Below are 13,642 nucleotides of genomic sequence, written 5' to 3'. Positions count from 1 at the left end.
ACAGTGAGAAACTTACAGAACAAACACAGAAAAACATTTCTAACCTTCTGAGGTCAGTATAACTTGGTTTATTCATTCTGATATCGCACATCACGTCACTCAATTTTGTGTATATGTTTTAAAAGCACTTCATAGGTGTAGTTCAACATGATATGATCAAAGATGAAGTAAATCACGTAGCGTCGGAGACCTGAGAACCAGGAAGCTTACATATGCAAGGAATAAATCTTCAAATAATTATGGCTAGCAAAATCTGTCCTTGCAACACAGATTCAGGCTTTTTGCTTTTATGGAGGTATATTTCCATTTGTTCTAGCAGATTTGGGGTCTTATCATTGGTTTAATTGTGTAATACTACCAAACTGTGTTCTATCTTGGTAATTTGTTTGGTTTCTTACATATGTTATGCAATAATTTATTTTTGAGAGTGGCTGAATCTCAGACTTTCTCTTAACAGGAACATGCATTTCACCTCAATCCAGACCAGTTACACAACTTGCACCTGAAGATGGACCACCATCTTGTAACTTAATGAAACATGAAAAAGTTGTGACTTAAGGCGTTTTTATTGAAACTTCCTGTGTTTTTAACTTCCAAATATTCCTAAACTTTGTCTTCTTCTGTTTACGTACTGATTTGGAAGGAGTAAAAATTAATCGCTTAATAACATGATTCGTGACAACATCCCTTCAAATTAAGAAAAAACGTGCTTAACGCTGATTCGATCGTAGCAAACCACGATCATGTTTGCAGAGTGATCTTACTATCGTGCTTCGGAACGAAAAGATGGATTGCAGCTTACAAAGTTATACAGGGTGAAGTTGATGTCACAACTGCAGCCAAGGGCCTCAGAAGTCGTACGACATAGAAAATTCCTACAACAGAAGGACGAGGAGTGGTACTTAGCAGAGACCAGAGTCGAATCACCAAATGTCATGTTCCTCATAGTTCCAGGCGGAGAAGCCGGCGAAAACTATCAGGCAGTCCGCAGGACTGTCCTATGGCCTCGCAATGGCATACAACGTAACAGCTTTGTCGCCTCTGTTCCCAAAAGATTGTTAATCCGCCAGCCAATGTCTGAATCTGTCAAATTTAAACAAAGTGTTAACAGTTTGCTACAGACTTCCACTCTCAAGGAATATTGCAGCTCCAACCGATGCGAGTAAATACAGGCTTCGATTTCTTGGGAAAAGCATGCCCTGGTTTCCACTCTACCTGTTACCTGGGCCCCGAGCATTCCAAGTGTCTCGTGCTCTGTAAACAGCAACGTCGGCATCCTGCGGGCGCCGTAGAAATGTGGTGGCAGTCTTTCAAAAAAGGCCAACTACCTTGCAACTTTCAAGCTGCTACGGGCCTGACGATGCTTTCTGTTGACTCGGCTATCTCCATTCTACTACTAGTGTCCACCCCCTGGGCAGCAGGTTCTACAGAGGACAATCTGGATGCGTAGCACAGGCCGCAAGGAAACGCACAGGTCCCCAGCGAATCTTTCATTCCATACTACCATGGCTGTTTGTGCAGCCCATCCGCCAAACGACAACCTAGGTTCTCTCGAAAGCATCTCCTTGCATCGCTAGCTCACAAGTCTTGTAGATCGAACTGCCTGGCCGCTGTTTCTCGGCGGGGGCAAGCTCTTTAGAAGTCGTGAAAGTCGATGTGCAGGGGAGATATTCCATCTGGTCGACAGGACACCTCGACGCTGTGGAAGCTCGCTGAGACCCGGTCGACTTGCACACAAGCCCAATACCAAACTAATCCGAATGACATTATTAAAGTGATGCTATGACCATGCAATGATATGTGTCTCAATCGAAATGTAAGGTATTGCATCAATTAATCAAGAAAAGGAAACTATGAAAGGGTCCTGTAGCCACCTTTCATTAGTCCGGTAGCCCATTTTCACTAGCATTTCTGTTTCTTTTCCTTGTTTCTCTTTTCTCATAACTCTCATAGTGGTGTGATTGATTGAATGTGGTTGTGTGTCACGTTGCTAGACGGTGGGATAGTCTGCTGCAGAAAGTCTGCGATAGTCATACAGATTCAGCAGCAGTTGTACAGAATAGCCAACTCTCGTAGTGGTCAAGTAGGCAAAGAGATTTGCGCTACTTGTGAAAAATCCACCTGCGTTAGGATGGTGGCGGAAATGGCATCTTTGGGTTTTCCGGGCCACGCGGAGCGTGGAAGAGGCTGGAGAATAAAAAGGGAGGCAGTCTGCCGCCGGTACGGGAAGCGTCCACAGCTGTGCTCCAGTCGAAGAAGGATGAGTTAGACTGACCGCGTGGCGCGTTGTTACTTGGCGAGAGGAGAGCTGTTAGCTGTTGGTCTCGCTTTTCAACTCTGAAAGATTACTTTGCCTTGTCGCAGCAAGGAATGCAAAACTTTGGGAGATTTTTCTTTTAGTAAATTTCTATAGCACACTTGGATCCGCCGGAAGAGCGCCACACAAAGGTGTCGATAAGAAGGGAGCACTCGGTTCTGTATGAATGTCTCTTTGCCTTCAGCTGTGCCCGTATAACCTTTTATTTTTCTAAATATTAATAGCTTTGCCTTCTCGTAAATTCTCCTTGCTTTATGTATCTTTTATCCGTGGGGAGCCAACCACGTGGTTGAACATTAGATTTTGTTGGGCTATCGTCATCACTAACCGGCCGATCTCATGTTTGTTTTAAAGAATGTTAACCGTTCATGATTGTGTGATGTGATATTGTTGCAACTTGGTAACGATACGTAGAAATTGCGTCTCCACAATCCACGTGAGCACGCGGGTGTACTGCGAAACGTGTACCGTTTCATGAGTTATTGCGATCAGTTATCAGGCAACAGCAGTTATATGAATGATTCACACCAATGATTTTAGGTGTAGATCATAACGGTGAACGTATCGATGCTTTTCTTTAATGTTTTAGGAATTAATGTTATCAGGAATTGTGTACATGCCTCACAACCATGTCTTAGAAATAAATGATTTTATCCACAATTTTCTCTTGTGTTCCGAGGTTACGTTTTTGCACCTAAGCCACTCACCCCGTAGCTTTCCCGTTAGCGCATCCAACACGTTTCCTTACGCACATGTCCAGTGATTAGTTTCCCCTTTTATTTTAAAGCAAATGCTTTAGATTAAGTCTTATTTTCAGGTGTGTTGCTGGGAGCTGATCTATGCACAGTGGTCATGCATTTACTATTTTAATTTAAATGTTTGATTCTCGTGAAGACTGCACGAGCAATACTATTAATTACATCGCATCCCCTATGAAAGACATCACAACGTATGCATTTTTATGAGTTTTTGGTCTGTGATCAAATTAATTTATTTTCCGACTCGGCCAAACCTTTGATTAGTTGTATGGTTAGAATCGGTGGCGACACTAATCTTCTCACGTTAATTTCACAATCAATAAGCATTTTCATTCCCAATAATAACGTAATAACCCTTAGAAACAGGTTAGTTACAATTATTGTAATTCATCCATGATAAAGAAGGGAGTAATGATAATAATAACAAATGACGCGAATGGCTGACTCTAGCCTGACGTATTGCAGTTTATGTTTTCATCCTCAGTCCTTCCATTCATCCACATACGTTCGCTGCCAGCTACATTCCGCTGTGACGTGAAGGGCAATTCGAAAAGCACTATCATTGCTCCTCATTACGGTTCCATTCGCGAACGTCATACAGGAAAAATATCTGTATGTGAACAAATTTTAAAAAGTCCATATGAGCTTCAGTTTGTATATTTTTACTGCCACTGTCTGGTGAGATGTAGAGGGTGTTAGGCGTAGAGGTTCAGATGTTGTGATCATTGATACCTTAATGTTAATTGCTTTTTCTTTAAATCCAACCATCTTCTAGCAAACATCACATAATTTATTAGCTGATGATTTCTGCACGGTCGTAACAATGCCGCGAAGTGGACTGCTTCTATCAGTGTAGACTACATGTTTCACGTGCACACATCCACATTTCAATACCAGACCTGTTACCAAGAAGAAAATAAACATTAATAGCTTGCCTGCGCCGCTCATTCGTGGAGATTCTAACCAACCTAAAACATACTACTCCTGACAGCTATAATTATTAGTCTGCAAATAAAGTAAATATGGATGTAATGTTATTCAGTATGTTGTCCTTAGTCATAAATAGAAAGAAGTACACTTCTACCCCTAACACCCAATATGTAGAAGGGAAGTAACATATTGCTTGACTCAACCCGAAAGATAAAATAAAATGCACTTGAAGGAATTCGAATTCACAACCATTTGCTCATCAGAAATACGTCTAAGCCGCTACGTCTGTGCCATGTGGAGTGGCACATTAGTTTCGCCCACAACCAGAGCTATGCTTGGCTGCTTGTCGCCCACGTGCCGCGAAATGGCGAGCAGCGATCCCACTTGACTGACGCACGCGCCGCTGGAGTCGAGGAGGAAGGAACTGTGGAAGAGCACTCTCATTTGGTAGAAAGCCAAGAACGAAAAGCTTTCTGAAAGCTGCTGCGCAGAGGAGCTGTCTACATGAGCTCACGAACGGTCCGAGTGGGGCGTGGCAGTTGTGCAAACACAGACAGTCAAGGGGGGCAGTTTGTGTCTTTTCTTGGGCAAGAGAAGACGATTACAGTGGAGACGCAGACAGGGGCTTCCAGATTACAAGAGGAACACTAACTGGGTACTTCAGCGGCCGACGTTAGTATTTTGGTCAGTCGAGTGATGTAACATCCACTGCGATGACAAAAGTCATGGGATAGTTATAAGCACATCTACAGCAGGTGGTAGTGTGGCGTACATACGGTATAAATGGACAGTGCATTGCCAGAGCTATCATTTGTACTCAGGTGGGTCACATGAAAAGGTTTTCGTCGTGACTATGGCTGCACAACTAGAATTAAATGGCTGAGTGCGGAATGGTAGTTGAAGCTAGATGTACAGGAGTAGTGGGACAAAGTTAGTGTCACCCCAGTTTGAATTGTTGCCAGATTTATTCAAGATGGCAGATACAAGATGGCGGCAATAGACATGGCAACATCTACAATGTCATGGCGGGAAGTTCAAATTTTAGTGGGAAGATAGATCAGTTGGGCTACCTCCACTAATATAAACCCTCCTCCCTTCTACAGAACGCCAGGCAGCACGCTCACGCCGGTCGCATATGTGAGATGCTCTGGGCGACATGCGCGTGTTTACCATTGCTGGCACGATACCTCTCTACATGTGGATACTGACGTCACAGGTCGCACTAGAGAAAACTGTTTCAATGCTTCCCAGAGTAGCACAGGCTGCATTGTTCCTAGCAGGACATCTAGCCAGGCACACATTTACCAACCAAGTGTGGCTGCCGCACCGCCACGAGATGCTTGCATAGCTACATACCATTGCAAACAGGTTTCTCAGTGTTATACTGACGTCACATGGCTATGTAAATAAGAGCCAAGTCGACCTCTCGAAAATAATACAATGGCCCAGAAATAGTTAACAGTCGCTTTTGTAGGAGCTTTCGTGATAGAAATTCTTGTCCTAACAGAACCTGTTTACGAAAATAGCCCAGAATAACGCCGAATGCATTCCTCCTGATTGTGCTAACGTAGCACATTGTCCATCATGTGTTACCTTAGTGGAAGTCGTTAAATCCTGCTTTCAACAAACATCTCTGAAATGCAAACGTTCTCGCCACAATGCAGAGGCTCCTACCTCCCAGCACAAACGATGTCTCGTGAATGAATGGAGCATTATGAGCATTATGATTGGCTCTTACTGAATTTACCGGCCAAATTACTGATGCCTTTTTTTCTTTCTACAGAGGAACTTTCAGTGGCAAAACGTTTTTGCACAGATCGCCATATTGTACTGACAAACCCTGCAAAGTGGCCTACAGATCGTCAAATACGGAATGACTCTTGCTCAATTACACTGCACTGCCACGGAGGACAGAAGCTTGAATATTAGAGCACACCATATCGATGTAGTAAATATACAGTTCATATCCTGTGCCATACAAAATCGCCCCTTTTGTATCACGCATGTAGCTATCGACCGTCAGACTCTCGTAAATATACCACTAAGAAAGACAGCATAAGCACATGCACTGTAGGTATACTCCTTGCTCCACTAGATATTTCCTGCGAGTTCGGACGGTCGTCAACTTATGACACGTGACCAGAGCACCCTCAACGGACTGAAGTCACTCTCAGAACTGTTTTACTAACTCGAGGTCGGCTCCTCTCGGCACAAAGGCGTTACTGTTACTGGCGCCAACCGGCTTGCTTGCTTGCTTTTCACACCCATCTCCAGATTCTGGGATTACAAGAACACATGTATTTTCACATGGGTTGCCAGAATATTACACCATTTACGTGATAATTCTCGATATCAAGCACATAGCAATATCGCTTGCATAGCAGTATACCGCTCAAGCAACATAATTCCGAAGATACAGACTGATAATTATTTCTCTAGAAACCTCAAACTTTAGTGAGGTGGAGCGTGCTGTAAACCACTGACTGAGTAGAAACTAATCCCATCTGCAAAGACTTTTACGTGAAAACTCGAAAAAAAAGAGGAAACTGATATTTCCACTCACAAATACCGATGTCGGTTATGTAACACATTCCAAATCATCCCTATAATTTACAAAGTCAACTAAGGTGTTTCTCATGTTTAGAGAACCAGCAACGTGTCTTCCACCTGTCTTTCACCTGCTAGATGAACACTCCATAATCAATGTTCTCTCAACTAAATAAAGGTGCGAAATGTGCAGAAGCAGTCAGCCAGACAATTTACATGGGAGGGAATAATGGTCCAGCGCAAACACATGTCCATATTGAATCTTCTCAAATTTATACACAATCACGAAAGCTGTCCAACACATACTAATTATTAGTTCACTATTCGGCTGTCTAGAGGACGACACAGTTAAGTCAGCTACGTTCCTGCCCTCCAATAGGCCTCTCCATTCAGACAGTTCCTACCATTAGCCGGAAACATGAATCATTCCCGCCACAGGTCACCAGCGCTGCATGCCAAGCACGCATAGACAGAATCATCCTAGAAAACTGGCCGCATATATATTTTATCACTGTACTTACAATTAAATATTACAATCGCGGTCTCAATTGGATGAAAAATGGTTCAAATGGCTCGAAGCACTATGGAACTTAACATCTGAGGTCATCAGTCCCTTAGAACTACTTAAACCTAACCAACCTAAGGATATCACACACATCCATGCCCGACGTAGGATTCGAACCTGCGACCATAGCAGCAGCGCGGTTCCGGACCGAAGCGCCTATAACCGCTCGGTCACAGTGGCCGGCAATTGGACGTCATTCAACAATAAGCAAAGTATCGGCAATACACCCTGCTGACGGCGGCACTCTAGAAATAGAAATATGTGTACCATTCTTATGACTTGACATACTCTTCCCTTTGCTGTCACTGTATTCCACGTCAAATCAATACCTTCCTTATGACTGGTCATAGTCATTTCCTTTGCACATGTCGGAACACACACACACTTTATAAGACTGATGCTCAAGGTGAACCTATCACGCATCCCCTACTACTAAGTATAATACTTGGACAATAACTGATTGCCAGCGATATGAAATGATACTGACCGAGAATCAGTGCTTGGTGAACATCTCTCATCAGTTTTTCTTGTGAGTGGTACCACTGTGTCTTAGAAAGAGAGGCATAATCATCTTACAAACCGCCAGATACAAAAACACGATCGCAAAGACCGTATTACTATCACAAGCGCTCTTGGTTCTACAGGTACACACAACTATCCATGTTAAAAGGTATAGCGGCTTCATAAATCGAGGATTTTCCAGACAAATACGGTGACACTGAATATAGACAATGATCACTGGAGTGTATATTATCAGACCAACGCCGGCCGGTGTGGCCGTGCGGTTCTAGGCGCTTCAGTCTGGAAGCGTGTGACCGCTACGGTCGCAGGTTCGAATCCTGTCTCGGGCATGGATGTGTGTGATGTCCTTAGGTTAGTTAGGTTTAAGTAGTTCTAAGTTCTAGGGGACTGATGGCTTCAGATGTTAAGTCCCATAGTGCTCAGAGCCATTTGAACTATGTTTTTATCAGACCAACAGTGCGGTTACACGTCGTCAGTGGTACAACCTCGCAATAAAATTACCGGATTTAGAAAGCGAATCGGCTTAGGAATGTGGTATGAAACTGGTATCTGCAACTCCCTCGTGTCTCTGCTAGATATTTCTCCAGTATTTGTAATGCATTCTGTCTCGACGTCACGTCAGAGGTTTGGTGATATATCCACTGGGTTATTGGCGAAGGTTGATTGAGAAGAATCACAAACAGTAGATGGTGTGCTGATTGAGGCCATAAGAAAGGTACAAGAGCTTTTCAGACCTCTAGTGTTACACTATCTGCTAGAAATGCTGTCTGGGATTTGGAATCAAGTCTTTCCATTCAACCACATACCTGCGTTGGATCCTATGGAGAAGTCCTTTAATGATTACCGCCACTAGAGAATCATATTTCGGGCATTCTCATATCTCGAAACGAGTCACCTTTTCGGAAGCTATCTCCTACTGTAAAATATCAGATAGTCCCTACGCCTCTAGCAACTGCTGCCATTTCAGCAGCTTTTTGCATGTGATCGTTCCAGTTTAAGTTGGATGCTAGCAGAAGTCAGAGAGAGCTGTATCTACCACCTTCTGCAACCTGTGTAGAAACAGAGTGATCCAAGTTAGTGTGACAGGACCGTGTTTTGACCATTCCACGGAAATGGGAACATGGTGTCGTTGCTCTGGCAAGAGTGTAAGATGTGTAAGGTCAGCTCCAAACAAAGCCTGCTGCTGAAACAAGAGGTAGTATAAAAGAATGTTCTCTCTTACCAATACCCTCCTCAATACTGATCCCAGACACGAGAACAATAGGAGGTGCATTCAAGTTCTAAGGCCTCCGATTTTTATTCTCCGGACTGGAAAGAGATAGAAACATGCGCATTGTTTTAAAATGAGGTCGCGTTCATTGTCAATACGTCCCAGAGATGGCAGCACCGTACGGCAGATGGAATTTTACCGCCAGCGGCGAGAATGAGAACTGTTTTAAATACTTAAAATGGAGACGTTTTCCTTACTTGAACAGCGTGCAATCATTCGTTTTCTGAATTTGCGTGGTGTGAAACCAATTGAAATTCATCAACAGTTGAAGGAGACATGTGGTGATGGAGTTATGGATGTGTCGAAAGTGCGTTCGTGGGTGCAACAGTTTAATGAAGGCAGAACATCATGTGACAACAAACCGAAACACTCGGGCTCGCACAAGCCTGTCTGACGACATGATCGAGGAAGTGGAGAGAATTGTTTTGGGGGATCGCCGAACGACTGCTGAACAGATCGCCTCCAGAGTTGGCATTTCTGTGGGTTCTGTGCACACAATCCTGCATGACGACCTGAAAATGTGAAAAGTGTCATCCAGGTGGGTGCCACGAATGCTGACGGACGACCACATGGCTGCCCGTGTGGCATGTTACCAAGCATTGTTGACGTGCAATGACAGCATGAATGGGACTTTCTTTTCGTCGGTTGTGACAATGGATGAGATGTGGATGTCATTTTTCAATCCAGAAACAAAGCGCCACTCAGCTCAATGGAGGCACACAGATTCACCACCACCAAAAAAATTTCGGGTAACCGCCAGTGCTGAAAAAATGATGGTGTCCATGTTCTGGGACAGCGAGGGCGTAATCCTTACCCATTGCATGTCAAAGGGCACTACGGCAACAGGTGCATCCTACGAAAATGTTTTGAAGAACAAATTCCTCCCTGCACTGCAACAAAAACGTCCGGGAAGGGCTGCGCGTGCGCTGTTTCACCCGCACAAGGCACCCGCACATCGAGCTAACGTTACGCAACAGTTTCTTCGTGATAACAACTTTGAAGTGCTTCCTCATGCTCCCTACTCACCTGACCTGGCTCCTAGTGACTTTTGGCTTTTTCCAACAATGAAAGACACTCTCGGTGGCCGCACATTCACCAGCCGTGCTGCTATTGCCTCAGCGATTTTCCAGTGGTCAAAACAGACTCCTAAAGAAGCCTTCGCCGCCGCCATGGAATCATGGTGTCAGCGTTGTGAAAAATGTGTACGTCTGCAGGACGATTACATCGAGAAGTAACGCCAGTTTCATCGATTTCGGGTGAGTAGTTAATTAAAAAAAAAATCGGAGGCCTTAGAACTTGAATGCACCTCGTACTTTAAAATTGATACCGTAGTTGATTTACGTAAAATGATTCGAACTCCATCCATCTAGAGCTCCATCATGCATATAGATCACCCATTTCTTCTTCTTCTTCTTCTTCTTAACCATCTGCTATTAAATCACAACACTTTCAAATCTGTTACTACACATCAATAAAGAGTGCTAACCTCCTCAACATGGGCGCATCGGCAGAAATCTTGTTCACATGGATGTGTGAGAACTTGGCAAGCTCCATTCATTCACAAGACATGGAATGTAGAGGTCTACTACTGGTCGACTGCGGATTAAATCGGTAATGGTCCAGCAGGGCGTGTTGGTCAAAGACCGTGTGAGTGGGTCTTTCAATCTCCTATTTTATCCTAAGACTGCAAGAATGCTCTGTGACTCCCGTCCGCATAGAGATAGATCGTAAATTAAGCACTATGCTCGAAGCGCTAGAAACATGTAGAGTGCTGTCTGGTGTACTTTGATGATGTGTATGTTCGTGAATTGAATGGATGTACTGCGCAGTCATCTATCTACATTCGCAATGATACTCACAATGTAGAGAAGAGGCGGTTTAGCTATGATACTGGAATTGGAAAAGATGCTGTGGCATCATTAGTCAGTGTTGAAATTACTGTAAAATTGCTAAAATTGATTGCACTATCAAATGTCATGCCTATTATTACAGTACATCGACAGTGTCTTTCCCATCCCATCCGTCCACTGGTTCGCTGTTGGTTGCCAAATAATGATTGACTGACATGGCTTGTTTGAGTTGGAGAAAGAGTTTTGTTGGAGGGCAACACCTTCTGGAGAGGGCTAACACCGAAACAGTGATCGCATACAGAACTGCAGTATGAAGAATAAGTCGAAAAGGAATGCAAAACCATCAGCTATTCTGTGATTGTTACAGATGAGTTTAATGTAGAGGTCATGAATCACCTTCGGTCAGCAGTTTGGAAACTCTCCACAACGCTGCCAAACTCTTCCAGTTTCCTTATGTTGTAACTGTCTTTAATTTAAAATCATCTAGTGTGTGTGGTGCATTATGGTAGCAGCAGTAACAACATGACATACACTGTGCAACGTCTAGTTTTGTTTTCTTAGTTCTGGATCAGAATGTGTTAATTTTAGTTTATAAGCTGACAGAGACCTCAAAGTTGTGGCGGAAAAAACAAAATGTATGGCAGTGTATAAAGCATTTAACAGTAGAAAAAAACAATGTTTTCAAACAACGACACAAGGTCATAGGAAGCATCTCTCTCGACTTACAGTATAGTCTGTGGAACACGGTCATCCTCCTACAATACAGACGATGCAACTTCATCTGGTCCGTGAAATGGATCAATAGCTGTATATTTAATAGGATCGTCACATGTGCTCGATGCTGGCATGCAAACGGTAATTGTTTTCGATATATGAGAGGAGAGAGGTGTGTTAAAAACCTTAGTGAGTTCTCTATCAGATGAAGTTGGTGGAGCTTTTATAGTTCGTAATTTTTCTCTGTTGGATGCTACAGAATAACAAAGGTAGCATGTTGGGGTCATAGACATGAATGGGCCCTGAGGGATGCGGATCTGCTTCAGACAGCAGTACTTGTATGTAGTTTGGGTATGCATCACAATGCAGTAGCAAAACTTCTCCCAGTTGCCATACTGTCTTTTATACTACCTCAGGTTGCAGGAGCAGGCTTCGTGTGGCCCTGACTTCACACATCGTGCATAGTTGGCGGAGCTATGACAATGTGTCCTCATTTCCATCAAATTGTCAAAACACAGTCCTATTGCACTAACTCAGCTTAGCCTGTTTCTACATAGTTTGCAGAACGTGGTAGATGTAGCTTTCTCCGACTTCTACTCAGTTCCAACTTAAATTGGAACGATTACATGCGTAAAGGTGCAGAAATGGCAGCAGTTGCAAGAAGCTTAGGGACTACCGAAAACGACATTGGAATTTTACTGTAGCAGATAGTTTCGAGACAGATGACTCATTTCGAGATATGAGAGTGCCCGAAATATGATTCACTAGTGGCTGTAATCATTAAAGGTCTTCTCCATATCATCCAGAGCAGGTATGTGGTTGAATGGAGAGACTTGATTCCAAATCCCAGACAGCATTTCTAGCAGATTGTGTAACACTAGAGATCTTAAAAGCCCGTGTACATTTCTTATCATTTCAATCAGCACACCATCTACTGTTAGTGATCCTTCTCAATCAACTATCGCCTACAACCGAGTCGATATATCACCGAACCTCTGACATAGCATCAAGACACAATGCGTTACAAATACTGGAGACATGTCTAGTGGCATCGGCTTGAGGGAGTTGCAAATACTGGTTTCATACCATGTTCCTTAACCGAATCACTTTCTAAATCAGGTAATTTTATTGCGAGGTTGCGCCATCGGCGACGTATAATCATTCTGTTGGTCTGATATTATTAACTTCCTAAGACACAGTGGTACCACTCACAAGAAAAACTGATGAGACATGTTCACCCAGAACTGATTCTCAGTCAGTATTATTCCATATCGCTGGCAATCAGTTATTGTCCAAGTATTATACTGAGTAGTAGGGGATGAATGATAGATTCACCTTGAGCATCAGGCTTATCAGATATGTGTTTGTGTTCTGACATGTGCAAAGGAAATGACTATGTCCAGTCATAGGGAAGGTATGAATTTGATGTGGAATACTGTGATAGCAAAGGGAAGAAGAGTATGTCAAGTCATAAGAATGGTACAGATATTTTATTTTCAGAGCCACAGCCATCAGCAGGGTTTATTTCCGGAACTTCTCTCATTGTCAAATGTTATTCAACTGTGACTGGAATCATAACCTTTAATTGTAAGTACAGCGATCAAATATATATGTGACCAATTTCCTAGGACGATTCTGGCTAGGAGTCCGTGGCGCGCTGGTGGTGGCCTATGGTGGGAATGATCATGTTTCCGGCTAACAGTAAAAGCTGTCTAAATGGAGAGGTCTGTTGGGATGCAGGAATGTAGCTGACTTAACCGTGTCGTCCTCTAGACGGCCGAATAACGAACTAATAGTTATTATCTGTTGGACAGCTTTCGTGATCACATAGAAATTTGAGATTCTATATGGACATGTGTTTTCGCTGGACCATTATTTCCTCCCATGTAAACTGCATATTTCCCATCTTTATTTGGTTCAGAGAACGTCGATTGTGGTGTGTGTTGAGTGCACCTAGCATGTGATAGATGGGTGGAGGACATGTTTGCTGGTTCTCTAGACATGAGAACACCTTAGTCGTGTTTGTAAATTATGAGGCTGATGTGGAATCTATTATATCACCGACATTAATATTCGTGAGTGGAAATATCAGTTTTCTCTATTTTTTCGAGTTTTAATGTAAAGTTCTTTGCAGACAGGCTAAGTTTCTAGTTACTCAATGTTTTACAC

The sequence above is a fragment of the Schistocerca serialis genome, chromosome 4 (assembly GCF_023864345.2).
Source record: "Schistocerca serialis cubense isolate TAMUIC-IGC-003099 chromosome 4, iqSchSeri2.2, whole genome shotgun sequence".
Lineage (NCBI taxonomy): Eukaryota > Metazoa > Arthropoda > Insecta > Orthoptera > Acrididae > Schistocerca > Schistocerca serialis.
Note: the sequence above shows the minus strand (reverse complement) of the source record.